At 45.6% G+C, this 16,527-nt stretch overlaps 1 long non-coding RNA gene across 2 annotated transcripts; it reads left to right on the top strand.

The window, feature by feature from the left end:
- The first annotated feature begins 8,692 nt into the window (after positions 1-8,692).
- Positions 8,693-15,271, top strand: LOC128699955 (uncharacterized). Of its 2 annotated transcripts, XR_008408683.2 has the most exons (5): positions 8,693-8,876; positions 11,256-11,468; positions 12,083-12,179; positions 13,816-13,966; positions 15,112-15,271. It is a non-coding gene; the product is annotated as an uncharacterized lncRNA (long non-coding RNA). The 2 variants fall into 2 exon arrangements; XR_008408682.2 differs by having other exon boundaries at positions 8,695-8,876; positions 13,816-15,271.
- Positions 15,272-16,527: the final 1,256 nt, after the last annotated feature.

Raw genomic sequence — 16,527 nt, 5'->3', positions numbered from 1 at the left:
GGGGTTAAAAATCCGAACGAAATCCTATCCTATCCTATCCTATCCGACAGTCTTTACAATACCGAAGATTCCAACAGAACAAGGTGAATCTATACACACAACCTAGCTGTGGGGGGAAAAAGGAAACTGTCCTGCCCTTTCCTCTAAACTTGTTGCCTCTGATTGGAATGCTCTTCTCCAAGGCGACGTTGATAACCAGGTAAATGCTTTTACTATACATATCCTTAATCTCCAACACAAGCACATCCCTCACCGGCAGTATGTGACGAGAACTTCAGATTTGCCTTGGTTCAGCTTTTTGTTGCCGAGAGGCTGCTACTGCTAAGTACAAGGTTTGAAGAAGCTGTAAGAGTCATCCCACTATCTATAATAGGAATCTGCGCAGGCAAATGTTAGAAATCTAAAACTGTGCCATCTCTAGATGAGACGCCGACAAGAAAAATGGCATCAGAAAAAGTGGACTCCAAAACCGGGTGGTTCTTAGTTATGGACCGACAAGGTTAATCACCTGATGAAATTATTACACCTCTATATCGGCAGAATGGGAAGATCTCTTAATAGCGGTCAGGAGAAAGCTGATGTCTTTGCTGAACACCTTGTCAGGATGCAAGTTCCTGATCCAGCAAGGAAACCTTGTATCCTAGTCGTAAGAACTGTGTCAACGTTGTTAGAGGTAACAATAAGACAGGATGAGGTATATCTCCATAAATTCCTGGGCCAAGAAAAGACTCCGGACCCAGATAAGGTAAGCACAAGATTGTTTAGTAGATCTGCAGACCAGCTAGCATCACTTTTAACTCGCATCTATCAGCACTGCCTAGCAGAGTGTAAATGGTCTTCTCTCTGGAACAAGGTAAATGTAGTCCCTGGTCACAAAAAGATGAGCAGGACAGAAATCAGCAATTACAGATCAGTGTCACTCCTTTCAGTCACTGGCAAATATTATAATAATGGGGGAGCGTTAAACCCGTAGGATTATACAGCAAACGGTAGGGGGGGGGGGAGATGGAAGGTATTCATGCTCAATTCAGGGAACCGGAGCACAGATTAAATTCTCTAAATCAAGACCCCCTCACCAGCGTCAAGGAACTTTCCTTGAGGGGAGTCACTGGCAAGATTCTTGAGACAATAATGTTACGGTAGATGAGTTTTTTTTTTCACTCCCACTTCTTTGTGACCGTCAATATGGCTTCAAAAAATGCCACTCTGCTGCTGACCCGCTGTTAAACCTCTCCAGTAATTGTCACCAGTCACCAGAGAAATCCAAGGTGAGCTACTGCTACTGGATATGGCTAGTGCTTTCGAAAGCGTATAGCACTAGGGACTCGAGGCAAAACTTCAAGCACTAGGAGTCTCTGGCTCTGCAATATGCCTTAGTGATTACCTTCAAGGTAGATCTCTAAGCGTAGTTCTCAACGGTAGAGAGTCAACAAGACACTATTAATGCAAGTGTTCCATAAGAAAGTGTACACAAATAACCCGCACATAGAATAGAGGAGCTTACGACGACGTTTCGGTCCGACTTGGACCATTTACAAAGTCACACTGTGACTTTGTAATGGTCCAAGTCGGACCGAAACGTCGTCGTAACCTTCTCTCTTCTATGTGCGGGTTATTTGTGTATCGTTCCAGTCACGGTATTATGCCTTCCTTTGTTATTCATAAGAAAGTGTGCTTGGGCTGATGTTATGAAATGTCTACTGCAATAAATTTCAACTCGTCCCTGTATCTCGTGCACATGCAGACAAGTATATATTCTGTTATTTACTTATCCAAGAGGGGAAATGCCAGCTGCTCTCAGTTACGTCAGTTACCAGCTTAGTTATATCAGCCTGGAGGGCAGATCACGTTTCCTTCTGAGAAAACAAAGGACTATGGTCTCTAATTCAAATTCAAATTCAAACTTTATTCTCTATAAGTATTACAATGCTGAGTTTACAGAATTTGGTTATTGTGTGGTTTACATGTAGTAAAATAATAATTACAGAGTGTACCACCAGAACGCCTAGCATGGCTAGGCATTTCGGGCAGACTTAAATTAAATCTTAGGTTTAAAATGTTACAGAATTATGAGATAAGTTGGTATTATGGCTAAGTGACTAAATACTAGTTGTGAGTTTAGCAATGTGAATGCTTTTGTTTTGGCACTATACATAGTTTCAGTATTGGAGTATCACAGACCAACTTTTGACTAGTTAAGATTCATTATTTTGAGATTGAGATTGATATTTCTGTTTATGGTCAAATGGGTGAGTGAGTGTAAGTGTGAACCATGATGATAATGCTGGAACAGTAGTAAGAATGAATGGGAGTGTATTGGCACTCGCAGACGAGGGTGACATCACTGGAGTAAAATTTGATTGAAAACTATAAAGGACCATAGTATATACCGCAAACAAGAGCTCGGAAAATTCGAGTACTTAGATTTATCACACATCTGCCCCACAGTTGAGCTTGTAAGACACTGTATGAAGCACAAGTGCGCTCACATCTTGAGTATGCTCCACTTTCTTGGATTGCCTGCCCATCTCATCTGCGACTTGATATTATAATTATCATTATTATTATTATGGGGAGCGCTAAACCTGTATGATTATACAGCGCATGTGGGAAGGGGATGGAAGGTATTCAGTCTCATTTCAGGGAACCGGAGCACAGATCCAATTCCCTAGATCAAGAGCCCCTCACCAGCGTCAAGAAACCTCCCATGAGGGGGGCGACTTGATAGAATAAAAGAACAGAGCAAGATAACTCATCTCTCGTCTGGACCAGGCCTGGATAAATCAGTTATTTCAGCAGAGCCTTAAACACAGGATAAAAATTGGAGCTGACGTCAATAACTGGGCCGCTACCCTTCAAACTGAACTGTTTGCCATACTCCTTGCACTCAGATGCGTCCATATATTTAATGTTGATACTTTAAATGTAACCGATTCTCTATCATCCATAAATGCTCTTATCTCCTTAAATGTAAATTGTGACATTCTCTGTCAGAAGCCAGACACAGGTATGGCGAGATTGTAAAGCGTGGAGTCGGAATGCACCTTCTGTGGATTCCATTTCACGCTGGTCTTCAGATGCATGATAGAACTGATGATGTTTCTTAGTTATATGTCTTCACAGACGGAGTAGATTACATCTTGGGCTGCAGTTTACCTGGAGAGAGTTCCGGGGGTCAACGCCCCCGCGGCCCGGTCTGTGACCAGGCCTCCTGGTGGATCAGAGCCTGATCAACCAGGCTGTTGCTGCTGGCTGCACGCAAACTAACGTACGAGCCACAGCCCGGCTGATCAGGAACTGACTTTAGGTGCTTGTCCAGTGCCAGCTTGAAGACTGCCAGGGGTCTGTTGGTAATCCCCCTTATGTGTGCTGGGAGGCAGTTGAACAGTCTCGGGCCCCTGACACTTATTGTATGGTCTCTTAACGTGCTAGTGACACCCCTGCTTTTCATTGGGGGGATGGTGCATCGTCTGCCAAGTCTTTTGCTTTCGTAGTGAATGATTTTCGTGTGCAAGTTCGGTACTAGTCCCTCTAGGATTTTCCAGGTGTATATAATCATGTATCTCTCCCTCCTGCGTTCCAGGGAATACAGGTTTAGGAACCTCATGCGCTCCCAATAATTGAGGTGTTTTATCTCCGTTATGCGCGCCGTGAAAGTTCTCTGTACATTTTCTAGGTCGGCAATTTCACCTGCCTTGAAAGGTGCTGTTAGTGTGCAGCAATATTCCAGCCTAGATAGAACAAGTGACCTGAAGAGTGTCATCGCAGTATGAGAACAATACGAAAAGAACTTCAGCTGAAGGAGACTGACACTAGTTAGTCCATTTATCATCATTCTATCATGCAGGAGGAGCCACATGTCTATAGTGCATTTAGCAAAATAAGCAGACTACCATCCGGATCCGGCTGGGTTACAAGTATCTTTTGGAGTACACAAATAACCCGCACATAGAGAGGCGCTTACGACGACGTTTCGGTCCGACTTGGACCATTTACAAAGTCACACTAACAAAAATCAGATAAGGAGGAAGTATATATAGGCCAGCAGACAAGGACGGGACAACAGAGGTAATAAGAAAGGAGGAAGAGAGGCAGTGGTAAAGGTAGTAGTAGTGGAGACAGTCATATGCTAAGAAAGAGGAGCACTGCAAGGGAGCTAGGGCCCCACAAAGGGAGGTTAAATAACCATCACCAGATGTAGACCAAACGAAATGTAAACTTTGTCAGATGGACAAGTATCACACCTTGCGTCATTAAGTACTAGAATGTGACAAAAATTAATGAATTCAGAGATAACTCACTTAGAAATGTTCAAGAAATGTCAAAGTATTTTATCCACAGTGGTATATTACAAACCATTATGGAAAAATACCTTGACTTTGTTCATGTTAATGAAGAATTACCACTGTGTGTGTGTGTGTGTGTGTGTGTGTGTGTGTGTGTGTGTGTGTGTGTGTGTGTGTGTGTGTGTGTGTGTGTGTGTGTGTGTGTGTGTGTGTCTGTCTTAATTCATGTCTTGATAAATAACGCATTACGATTATGATCAGATATAATCATGTAAATAATTCATTACCACTGTAACTTGTTCAATTATCAAAACTTTGCTGTCCAGTCCCTGGACCCATTATGTACCTCTGTAATCTTTTGACTACCTCCCACAGGATGGGTATAGGCTGCATAATAAGGATATTAAACTAATACAGGAAGGATGGGGGGGGAGGCCTTCCTGTCATGCACAAGGCCAATGTTATGGTACCACACTTGTCTCCACTTCGTGGACAGCGAGAAGAGAGCTTCTACGCAACAAGACGGGCAGCGAACAACAGCTACACTCTGACTGTGCCCTTCTCAAGAATATCGCTTCATCTGAGATCTTTTATTCATAGTATGACCCGAGTCTGGAACATGTTCGCACGGCACTAATGACATCAGGGAAATAAAGTCAGCTGACTAAATGAAATTGCTGACTCACAGATGGCTCTAACCTCATCCTGTTCACTATTTGTATGTCTGATAACAATAAAATGGCTTACAAATTAGCTGATGTAGGTAACAGCTCTTAGCTTGTAAATGAAGTTATGAACCCTTAACCTAGTAGAACCATGGTATTGAGAGAGAGACAGAGACAGAGCCAGAGAAGCAGACAGAGCCAGAGAGACAGAGCCAGAGATACAGAACCAGAGAGACAGACAGAGCCAGAGAAGCAGACAGAGCCAGAGAAGCAGACAGAACCAGAGAAGCAGACAGAACCAGAGAAGCAGACAGAACCAGAGAAGCAGACAGAGCCAGAGAGACAGAGCCAGAGATACAGAACCAGAGAGACAGACAGAGCCAGAGAAGCAGACAGAGCCAGAGAAGCAGACAGAGCCAGAGAAGCAGACAGAGCCAGAGAAGCAGACAGAGCCAGGGAAGCAGACAGAGCCAGGGAAGCAGACAGAGCCAGGGAAGCAGACAGAGCCAGAGAGACAGACAGAACCAGAGAGACAGACAGAACCAGAGAGACAGACAGAACCAGAGAGACAGACAGAACCAGAGAGACAGACAGAGCCAGAGAGACAGACAGAGAGCCAGAGACACACATCACTCAGCTGTTCTAAACTGACACTCACCTTCCCATGTTGATAAATGATGCCTTGTAATTGTTGCAACATTATTCACTTAATTTTACCACTCTTCCAACACAGGTGAATATCCATAAACACTTTTCCAACACTGATGAGTATCCATAAACACTTTTCCAACACTGGTGAATATCCATAAACACTTTTCCAACACTGATGAGTATCCATAAACACTTTTCCAACACTAATAAATATCCATAAACACTTTTCCAACACTAATAAATATCCATAAACACTTTTCCAACACTGGTGAATATCCATAAACACTTTTCCAACACTGATGAGTATCCATAAACACTTTTCCAACACTGATGAGTATCCATAAACACTTTTCCAACACTGATGAGTATCCATAAAAACTTTTCCAACACTGATGAATATCCATAAACACTTTTCCAACACTGATGAGTATCCATAAACACTTTTCCAACACTGATGAGTATCCATAAACACTTTTCCAACACTGATGAGTATCCATAAACACTTTTCCAACACTGATGAGTATCCATAAACACTTTTCCAACACTGATGAATATCCATAAACACTTTTCCAACACTGATGAATATCCATAAACACTTTTCCAAAACTAATAAATATCCATAAACACTTTTCCAACACTGATGAGTGTTCATATGCACTTTACGAACACTGATGATTTTAAAGCCCTTTAAGAACACCTTTAAGAACTTAGCGTATAACAACTTTACTGAGGACACTATTAACTTGCCTCTAACTCTTAAAAAATATCATTTGACACCAAGACTGGGGAAGAATAATGAGAACAACATAAACACGCCTCATCGTCTCATTATTCTCAAGAGGCTGAGTTATATACATTTATATCTAATGTTTATAAATACTTTTATTTTACTCACTGTTTAAGGGATTAAAGTGTTTCTGCTTGTTAAGTGGATTATTAGGTTAAAGGTTATCGACTGTGTGTTGTTAGGGCAGGCAGCGTGTCTCCTGTACGTACGCCACCGTGTTAAGGCAGGCAGCATGTCTCCTGTACGTACGCCACCGTGTTAAGGCAGGCAGCAGGTCTCCTGTACGTACGCCACCGTGTTAAGGCAGGCAGCGTGTCTCCTGTACGTACACCACCGTGTTAAGGCAGGCAGCGTGTCTCCTGTACGTACACCACCGTGTTAAGGCAGGCAGCATGTCTCCTGTACGTACACCACCGTGTTAAGGCAGGCAGCATGTCTCCTGTACGTACACCACCGTGTTAAGGCAGGCAGCATGTCTCCTGTACGTACGCCACCGTGTTAAGGCAGGCAGCGTGTCTCCTGTACGTACACCACCGTGTTAAGGCAGGCAGCGTGTCTCCTGTACGTACGCCACCGTGTTAAGGCAGGCAGCGTGTCTCCTGTACGTACGCCACCGTGTTAAGGCAGGCAGCATGTCTCCTGTACGTACGCCACCGTGTTAAGGCAGGCAGCATGTCTCCTGTACGTACGCCACCGTGTTAAGGCAGGCAGCGTGTCTCCTGTACGGACACCACCGTGTTAAGGCAGGCAGCGTGTCTCCTGTATGTACACCACCGTGTTAAGGCAGGCAGCGTGTCTCCTGTACGGACACCACCGTGTTAAGGCAGGCAGCGTGTCTCCTGTACGTACACCACCGTGTTAAGGCATGCAGCGTGTCTCCTGTATGTACACCACCGTGTTAAGGCATGCAGCGTGTCTCCTGTATGTACACCACCGTGTTAAGGCAGGCAGCATGTCTCCTGTACGTACACCACCGTGTTAAGGCAGGCAGCGTGTCTCCTGTACGACCACCACCGTGTTAAGGCAGGCAGCATGTCGCCTGTACGTACACCACCGTGTTAAGGCAGGCAGCATGTCTCCTGTACGTACACCACCGTGTTAAGGCAGGCAGCGTGTCTCCTGTACGTACACCACCGTGTTAAGGCAGGCAGCGTGTCTCCTGAACGTACACCACCGTGTTAAGGCAGGCAGCATGTCTCCTGTACGTACACCACCGTGTTAAGGCAGGCAGCATGTCTCCTGTACGTACACCACCGTGTTAAGGCAGGCAGCATGTCTCCTGTACGTACACCACCGTGTTAAGGCAGGCAGCGTGTCTCCTGAACGTACACCACCGTGTTAAGGCAGGCAGCGTGTCTCCTGTACGTACACCACCGCTGAAGGATACTGCATAGCAGTGAAATGATAATTAAATTATCAGTGTAAATAAACAAAGACATACACTTCTTTGTATATACAGAGTTACACTTTTGTATGTATATGTATTTTCCTATCTATGGTTGCAGGAGTCAAGTCGTAGCTCCTAGCCCCGTATATGTATATAATATACACATGCACCTTTGAATATAAAAAACACACAGACGCACAAACACGCACTGGTGGAGCTCTTGGAGCAGAGAGCGCGATGAACGAAGTGCCGTGGCCAGGAGCTGTAACTCAACCCCTACAAACACGAATAAATGGGGTGAGTACGCACACGCATACGCGCGCTCGCGATCCTGTTGGTTTTTGTACACCATTGTATATATACCGAGAGATTCACACCCCTTCGTGTATACATACAAAATACACATCTCTGGATGATATACATCACTCGATGTTATACACTGAGAGATACACCTCTCGATGTACGTAACCTTAGTTGTTAATGCGAAACAAACTAACTAACAACACCTGGTGTGCTGGCCGGGCTGGCTGACACTGACGACCAGCACCTCTGTAACTTGTGCTTCGGAGCTCCGAAGATTCTGGTTGACACTGATGACCACCTCTGTAACTTGTGCTTCGGAGCTCCAAAGATTTTCTTGAACCCCCTGAGTCAAGACCACAACCTCTTTCTTGACACTTTCAACTTATTATTAATGTTAATCTCGCTATGTATTACTCCTCCATACTGTACAAATACATGGCTATATGAGGCATGATTGATGAGTTTTTTTTTTTAGTGATTAATTTGCTGGACGTGCCTATACGTGAATGTATTACATTGCAAATTAAACCTTTAGTAACAGGTACTAGTGTCAGGGGTCCAAGACTGTTTAACTGCCTCCCAGCATACATAATGGGGATTACCAGTAGATCCCTGGCTGTCTTCAAGAATGCGTTGGACAAGCACCTAAAGTCAGTACCTGACCAGCCGGGCTGTGGCTTGTACGTGCGGCCATCAGTAACAACCTGATTGATCTGACCCTGATTCACCACGAGGCCTGGTCACAGACCGGGCCGCGGGGGCGTTGACCCCCAAAACTTCCTCTGGAAATACTCCAGGTAAGTTTAGCCTTAATTAGTTTAAAAAAACTACTAGTTGATAAATGACACACTTGTGAAGCATATGAGTATATTCTGGAAACATTTCGCCAGCCAGTCCATTAGAGAAAGGTGGAAGATGAAGGAGTTTAAGGTAATCAGTCCCTCAGCCTTGAGTCAATGTGTTCAGTCCATCAATCTAGTACGCCACATTATCATAGTAAATAGTAAATAAGTGTTTAGTACGTATTTTACGTTGCTGTGGAGAACACCTCGCCAAGGACTGCAAAATTTAGTGTTACTGTTGCTGGAAGGTAAACATACTGCATCATGCCCTAAAAATCCGAGAGCTCAGGCTAGTGGGAATATAGCTCAGAGTAGGTCGGAGAGTAAGCTCAAGCCTGAGTTGGTGGCTAACGTAATGAACATCTGGGAATGGGGTCTAATCCTAGAGGGAAATTCTAATGTTCTGTTGTTTTAGCTACTGTCATTGCGGTGGTTGTGAACGGGAAGAGGTCCGAAACAACCCGAGTGTTCTTTAACGCAGGAGCACAAAATTCCCATATCACCGAGAAGCTGGCGGCAAAATGGAAGTTGCGGGCCGCCAGCAAAGTCAGCATGTCACTGGAAGGGTTTGGAAGTTGTATCCCATCATTTAGGATATACGATATTTTATGTTATTGTTAAATTAGGTGAGCATCACATGAGTATTACGGATTTTATAATGAAATCGCTACCTAGGGCAATTACCACCAAAGGCCTTGTTGCAGCAACTAAGCGTTTGAAGAAGCTTGGAGTAAACTTTGCCGAGTGAGGTATTACCACAGATAGACAAAGTTGTGGGTATATTGGTGGGAGCCAATTACATGGATGATTTCCTGTCCCATAGACGGACTAGTAGGGAAGGTGGTGGCTTGTATAGGCCCCTGACTGGGTACATTATAGGTGGCAGGGTACTATCCGAATTCCTGCAATGCCAGAGGGTGAAGTGGCCAAATCCACGTTGACAGAGGCCGTGGTAGTAATGAACATACGAATGTGTAATGATGTACAAAATGTGCAGGGTTATGGAGCTGGCGAGGAGCCAGTTCATAAATTGTGGGACTTGGACATGGTAGGGTTCAAGAGGAAACAACTACCTCCCGAACACGAGAAGACCTACCATGACTATTTGAACCACATGCAATTTAAAAGCTTACAGTAATGGGTTCATAGCACTGTGGCAGAGAGGTTGTATGAGCATATGGTGGGAACGGTAATTGGGTGAACGTTGACGAATTACGGATTGTTTTAGCTCAAATTGATGCAGCGCTAAACCCGCAAGGGTCATACAGCGTTGCAGGGTAAGGTGTGCTAAATGTGTAATATCCTTGTTCAGAGGCCAGCGAGGGTGGAGAGTATAACAGAGGTAAAGATAGGACGGTGAGGAGTGCTAAGGGAAGTAGTATCAGAATCCGTGCAATAAACCTATGTACAGAGTAAGACTGCTGAACTACAAGCTTTCACTCCTATCTGCTGTTTGTGAGAAGGATCGAGCCCTTTCCCACAGTGTTGAGTCGGCCTTCCAAGGATCAGAACTATCATAGTCCCGAGGGACCTCCTACCAATGGAGAGTTACACGCGAGCTACAATACGCTCTTGAAGATACTAGATAAGTGGAATGAGGTATGACATGGCCATTTAACCACCGTGTGGGAACACTTTTACGGGGCAGACCCAGAGGGAAATAAACTAACACTAAACCCAGGGGACCTTGAATTAGTTGAAAACGAAACCTCCAGGACAAAAGGGCCGCTGGGGCAAGTGGCACTGATCCACCCAGACAAGGCTGCATATTTGAGCATGATTAAAAGTGAATGGTGTCGAGACTATCAAGACCATCAATAGCTTCTGTCTCTTAAGGTCCATACAGTGAAAGCTGGACAGTCGGAGTTAGACCAACATCTCGACCAGAACAACCGGCCGGCTTGAGGCATCCACGGACCAGATTAGACTAGATTTTGCCACCAAAGTGGCTAGTTTATTGTGCACCCCATTTAGATCTGTGTGTATTTACTTCTAGACACTTGATAAGATTCATTGTGACAGTGGGAGGGCTGACAGGTGTACTTGATTTATCCCCAGTGTCTTTTTGCCGGCGAGACGAGTGGAAAAATGTGGAAACCACAAGTTCCCCACTGACGACTAGTAAACATTAAGTGTTTAGCATTTTATATTGCATACCTGGGACCATGTAGTATCCTTAACCTTAACGAAACCTCGGAACCGGGACTCTACCCATTTTAATAAACCCTTAAATTCAACATAGCCTTAGAAATAGTTTAGGAAGGCTTGAATCATTAAATAATATTGTAATTATTATAGTAAACAAGGACATTAATATTAGGATGCTGGCCCCAGCACCCGGCAACTCAGCCGTGTGCTGGGGCAAGCATAATACAGGGAGCGTTCTTCTGGTAACGAGAGGACTGGAGTGTGGACCAGTGCTGCGTGTATTGGCAGTGTCCAGACCTTCCCTTCACCCTACAAATAGACGTTTGGCAGCCAGAGAAGCAACAGTAGAGTACTCCAGAGCTACAGAGGATAAATCGTCTCTACGCTTTCTTGACACTTGTAAGATTAATTTTACTATTTACCTTGGTAACGTAGTGAGGGTGAATGGCGAGATGATTTAGCATATGGGTTACGAATGGGGTAATGCCCTACCATAGGATAGGGTATAATAGTGCTTGAGCATTTAATTAGACCCTATAAACATAGTGCTAGAAGCTAGTAACTCCTGAGACATACTGATGCTAGCTTAGGGTAGGCCCAGGGATTTTGTATAGCCTAGGCCCCAAGCCAGTTACTAACGCATTAATTGTTTTCAGATAAGTAAGTTTATTCTGGTATACACAAATACAGTTACATGGATTATCATACATAACAGCATATGTGTAGGTACCCTTCTCTTGTAGGTACCATTGAGCAGAAGCCTCATAAGGGTCAAGACAACTTGGGAGAGTCATCGGGAAATCTAGCTAAGGACAAACTCAACACCATAATCCATTTCAGTTTCTGCATGGGGAGGTTGGACACAGCTGGTTCTTCGTTCCATGAACACTAGCAAAGGAGAGAAAACCAGCGGAGATTTGTAAGGGTAGAACTGTTAATATTACATCAGCCGCGTAAGCGGTGATTGGCTTCGTCAAGCACCTCATAAGTTTTTTTATACTTCTATTGATTAGGCTCGGATTAAGGCATGGACTCAAGGGGCTGCAGCCCAGAGGCCTCCGCCAGCTGGAGGGCCTCCAGAGATTAAGTGAAAAGTCTTCCGTTACTACTGTAAGTTTATAATTATGTTATCACGTATTTGATGAACTGTTGACTGGTGTGATTATTTTGTTTTCCTTTTGAAAATATCACTGGGGGGGCCTCACAGTACATGTAGCCCAGGGGCCTCACAGTACGTGTAGCCCAGGGGCCTCACAGTACCTGTAGCACAGGGGCCTCACAGTACCTGTAGCCCAGGGGCCTCACAGTACGTGTAGCCCAGGGGCCTCACAGTACGTGTAGCCCAGGGGCCTCACAGTACGTGTAGCCCAGGGGCCTCACAGTACGTGTAGCCCAGGGGCCTCACAGTACCTGTAGCCCAGGGGCCTCACAGTACCTGTAGCCCAGTGGCCTCACAGTACGTGTAGCCCAGGGGCCTCACAGTACCTGTAGCCCAGTGGCCTCACAGTACGTGTAGCCCAGGGGCCTCACAGTACGTGTAGCCCAGGGGCCTCACAGTACCTGTAGCCCAGGGGCCTCACAGTACCTGTAGCCCAGGGGCCTCACAGTACGTGTAGCCCAGGGGCCTCACAGTACGTGTAGCCCAGGGGCCTCACAGTACCTGTAGCCCAGGGGCCTCACAGTACCTGTAGCCCAGGGGCCTCACAGTACCTGTAGCCCAGTGGCCTCACAGTACGTGTAGCCCAGGGGCCTCACAGTACCTGTAGCCCAGGGGCCTCACAGTACGTGTAGCCCAGGGGCCTCACAGTACCTGTAGCACAGGGGCCTCACAGTACCTGTAGCCCAGGGGCCTCACAGTACGTGTAGCCCAGGGGCCTCACAGTACGTGTAGCCCAGGGGCCTCACAGTACGTGTAGCCCAGGGGCCTCACAGTACGTGTAGCCCAGGGGCCTCACAGTACCTGTAGCCCAGGGGCCTCACAGTACCTGTAGCCCAGTGGCCTCACAGTACGTGTAGCCCAGGGGCCTCACAGTACCTGTAGCCCAGTGGCCTCACAGTACGTGTAGCCCAGGGGCCTCACAGTACGTGTAGCCCAGGGGCCTCACAGTACCTGTAGCCCAGGGGCCTCACAGTACCTGTAGCCCAGGGGCCTCACAGTACGTGTAGCCCAGGGGCCTCACAGTACGTGTAGCCCAGGGGCCTCACAGTACCTGTAGCCCAGGGGCCTCACAGTACCTGTAGCCCAGGGGCCTCACAGTACCTGTAGCCCAGTGGCCTCACAGTACGTGTAGCCCAGGGGCCTCACAGTACCTGTAGCCCAGTGGCCTCACAGTACGTGTAGCCCAGGGGCCTCACAGTACCTGTAGCCCAGGGGCCTCACAGTACCTGTAGCCCAGGGGCCTCACAGTACCTGTAGCCCAGTGGCCTACAAAATCCTCTTCAATAATAAGTTTATAAACATGTTGTCTATTAAAACAGTGAATATGATTTATCTTTAAATAGAGCATCTATACATATATCTATCTTCTCAGTTAATATATTTGAAAAGAGACTAAGTATTAACACTAATAAGTACATCTTTGTCCAAGTTAAGAGAGACTAAGTATCAACACTAACAAGTACATCTTTGTCCAAGTTAAGAGAGATTTAAGTATCAACACTAACAAGTACATCTTTGTCCAAGTTCAAATAGCAAATTTCTTGAATAAGAGTAAATGAATTTTTAACTATCCATTTGATGTCACAGGTACCTGGAGTATACCTGGATTGTTCCGGGGGTCAGCGCCCCCGCGGCCCAGTCCACGACCAGGCCTTGCGGTGGATCAGGGACTGATCAACTAGTCTGTTGCTGCTGGCCGAGCCCAAACCGACATACAAACCACAGCCCGGCTGGTCAGGTACTGACTTTGGTGCTTGTCCAGCTCCCTCTCGAAGACAACCAGGGGTCTATTGGTAATCCTCTTATGTATACTGGGAGGCAGTTGAACAATGTTGGGCCCCTGACACTTACTATGTTGTCTCCTAGCGTACTTGTGGCGCCCCTGCTTTTCATTGGGGGAATGTTGCACTGCCTGCCAAATCTTTAGCTTTCGTAGGGAGCAATTTCCGTGTACAGATTTGGGACTAGTCCCCCAAGGATTGTCCAAGTGCATATTATGATGTACGTTTCTCTCCTGCGTTCCAAGGAGTACAGGTTAAGGGACTTCAACCGTTGCCAGAAATTTAGGTGCTGTATTGCACTAATACGCGCAATGAAAGTTCTTGCAGATGAATGGTTCAGTGAACCGACACGTTGATAAATTAGACACATGTGCAACTCTTGGGTATCTTTATTCAGGAAACGTTTCGCCACACAGTGGCTTCATCAGTCCATACATAGGAGAAACTTGAAGAACAGGAGGAGAATGAGGTAATCAGTCCCTCAACCTTGAGTCGATGTGGTCAGTCCATCAATCTTGAATAGAATACAGCATATGTGCGGAGAAGTAGCTTATAAACCGTAGTCAGGAGAGGTGCAGCAGTTGTAGATGGTGTCACATTTGTCCAGTGTGGAAGTAGGTCGTGCCCAAAGGTTAGGCAAGCGAAGAATTCCCAAGTATTAAGACCCCAAGAGGTTGCAGTGTCTGACAGGATTGCAAACTCTGCAATCTGACAGGATTGCAGACACTGCAGGATCTGCAATCCTGTCAGGCACTGCAACTTCTTGGGATCTTAATACTTGGGAATTCTTCCCTTGCCTAACCTTTGGGCACGACCTACTTCCACACTGGACAAATGTGGCACCATCTACAACTGCTGCACCTCTCCTGCCTACGGTTTATAAGCTACTTCTCTGCACATATGCTGTATTCTATTCAAGATTGATGGACTGACCACATCGACTCAAGGTTGAGGGACTGATTACCTCATTCTCCTCCTGTTCTTCAAGTTTCTCCTATGTATGAACTGATGAAGCCACTGTGTGGCGAAATGTTTCCTGAATAAAGATACCCAAGAGATGCACATGTCTAATTTATCAACGAAAGTTCTGTATATTCTCCAGGTTTGCAGTCAAGGAGTTGTTAGTGTAGAGCAATACTCCAGGTTATGATAGAGGAAGGAGAAATTTAGAAAAATTTTAATTGAAAGTATCAAGAGCTGGCACAAAATGCCAAGTTTCGATCGTGATGTAAATATCTCAGAATAAACCACCTAAGCAATTACATTTTCAGATTACTACTTCCTTAAAAATATATTAATTTTCTCTTCTGTATTAAGGATGGCCATTAGAACATAAAACAGGAGCAATGACTAGACTCCTCAAACCACATATAAGTGAGTACACACACACGCACATACATGTATACATAAATACACAATAAAAGGACCACAGACGGATGACATGCTTGGGAGTCAAGCACATCCCTTGAGGCACACATCAACCAAATAAAGGCTACAGTATGCAGACGCCAGGCAAAAATAAGAATAGTGTTTTGATATCTAAGAAAGGAGTCATTTGCAACACTGTATACCGTGTATGTCAGGCCCATATTGGATGGAGTATGTAACACCAGTATGGAACCCACACCTGATCAGACACGTCAAGAAATCAGAGGGGTTTGTCCTACGAGGAGAGGCTAAGGCAAATCGAACTAACGACTCTGGAGGACAGGAGGGATAGGAGGGACATGATAACGACATAAAAGATACTGAGAGGAATTGACAAGGTGGACAGGGACAGGATGTTTCAGAATTGAGACACATCAACATATCACATGAGTTTTCAACTAGAAGCTGAAAATTCAGATGAGTCACAGGGATGTTGGGAAGTATTTCTTCAGTCATGGAGTTGTCGGGAAGTGGAACAATCTGGAGAGTGACATAGCGGAGGTAGGCTGCATACATAACTTTAAGAAGAGATGCGATAAAGCTCATGGAGCAGGGAGAGAGTGGACCTAGTAGCGACCAGCGAAGAGGCAGGTCCAGGAGATGTGACTCGACCCCTGCAACCACAGATAGATAAGCACAGATAGGCAAGAACACACACGTTGAAGATACAGATTAATCACAGGTATGTTAGGAAGTATTTCTTCTGTCACAGAGTAGTCAGGAAGTGGAATAGTTTGGGAAGCGATGTAGTGGAGGCAGGATCCATTCATAGCTTTAAGCTATGAAGAGGCGGGGCCAGGAGCTAAGACTCGACCCCTGCAACAACTAGGTGAGCACACACACACACACACACATACACACACGCCTGCAACTACAATTAGGTGAGTACACACATGGAAGTGATAAGAGAAACGATCTTCCCGTCTGGTTACCACATCCTGAGGAAAGACAGAGGGAGCAGAGGGGGGGGGGGGAAGAATTGTACTGCTCATCAAGAACGATAGTTTTGAAGAGACGGGAGGACTAGTCAGAGAAGTAGCAGATGACTACATAGTAGGAACACTTCATACTGGGGGCCCAAAAGTGATAA

The sequence above is a fragment of the Cherax quadricarinatus genome, chromosome 64, assembly GCF_038502225.1.
Source record: "Cherax quadricarinatus isolate ZL_2023a chromosome 64, ASM3850222v1, whole genome shotgun sequence".
NCBI lineage: Eukaryota > Metazoa > Arthropoda > Malacostraca > Decapoda > Parastacidae > Cherax > Cherax quadricarinatus.
Note: the sequence above shows the minus strand (reverse complement) of the source record. Positions and strands in the feature narration are given on the sequence as shown.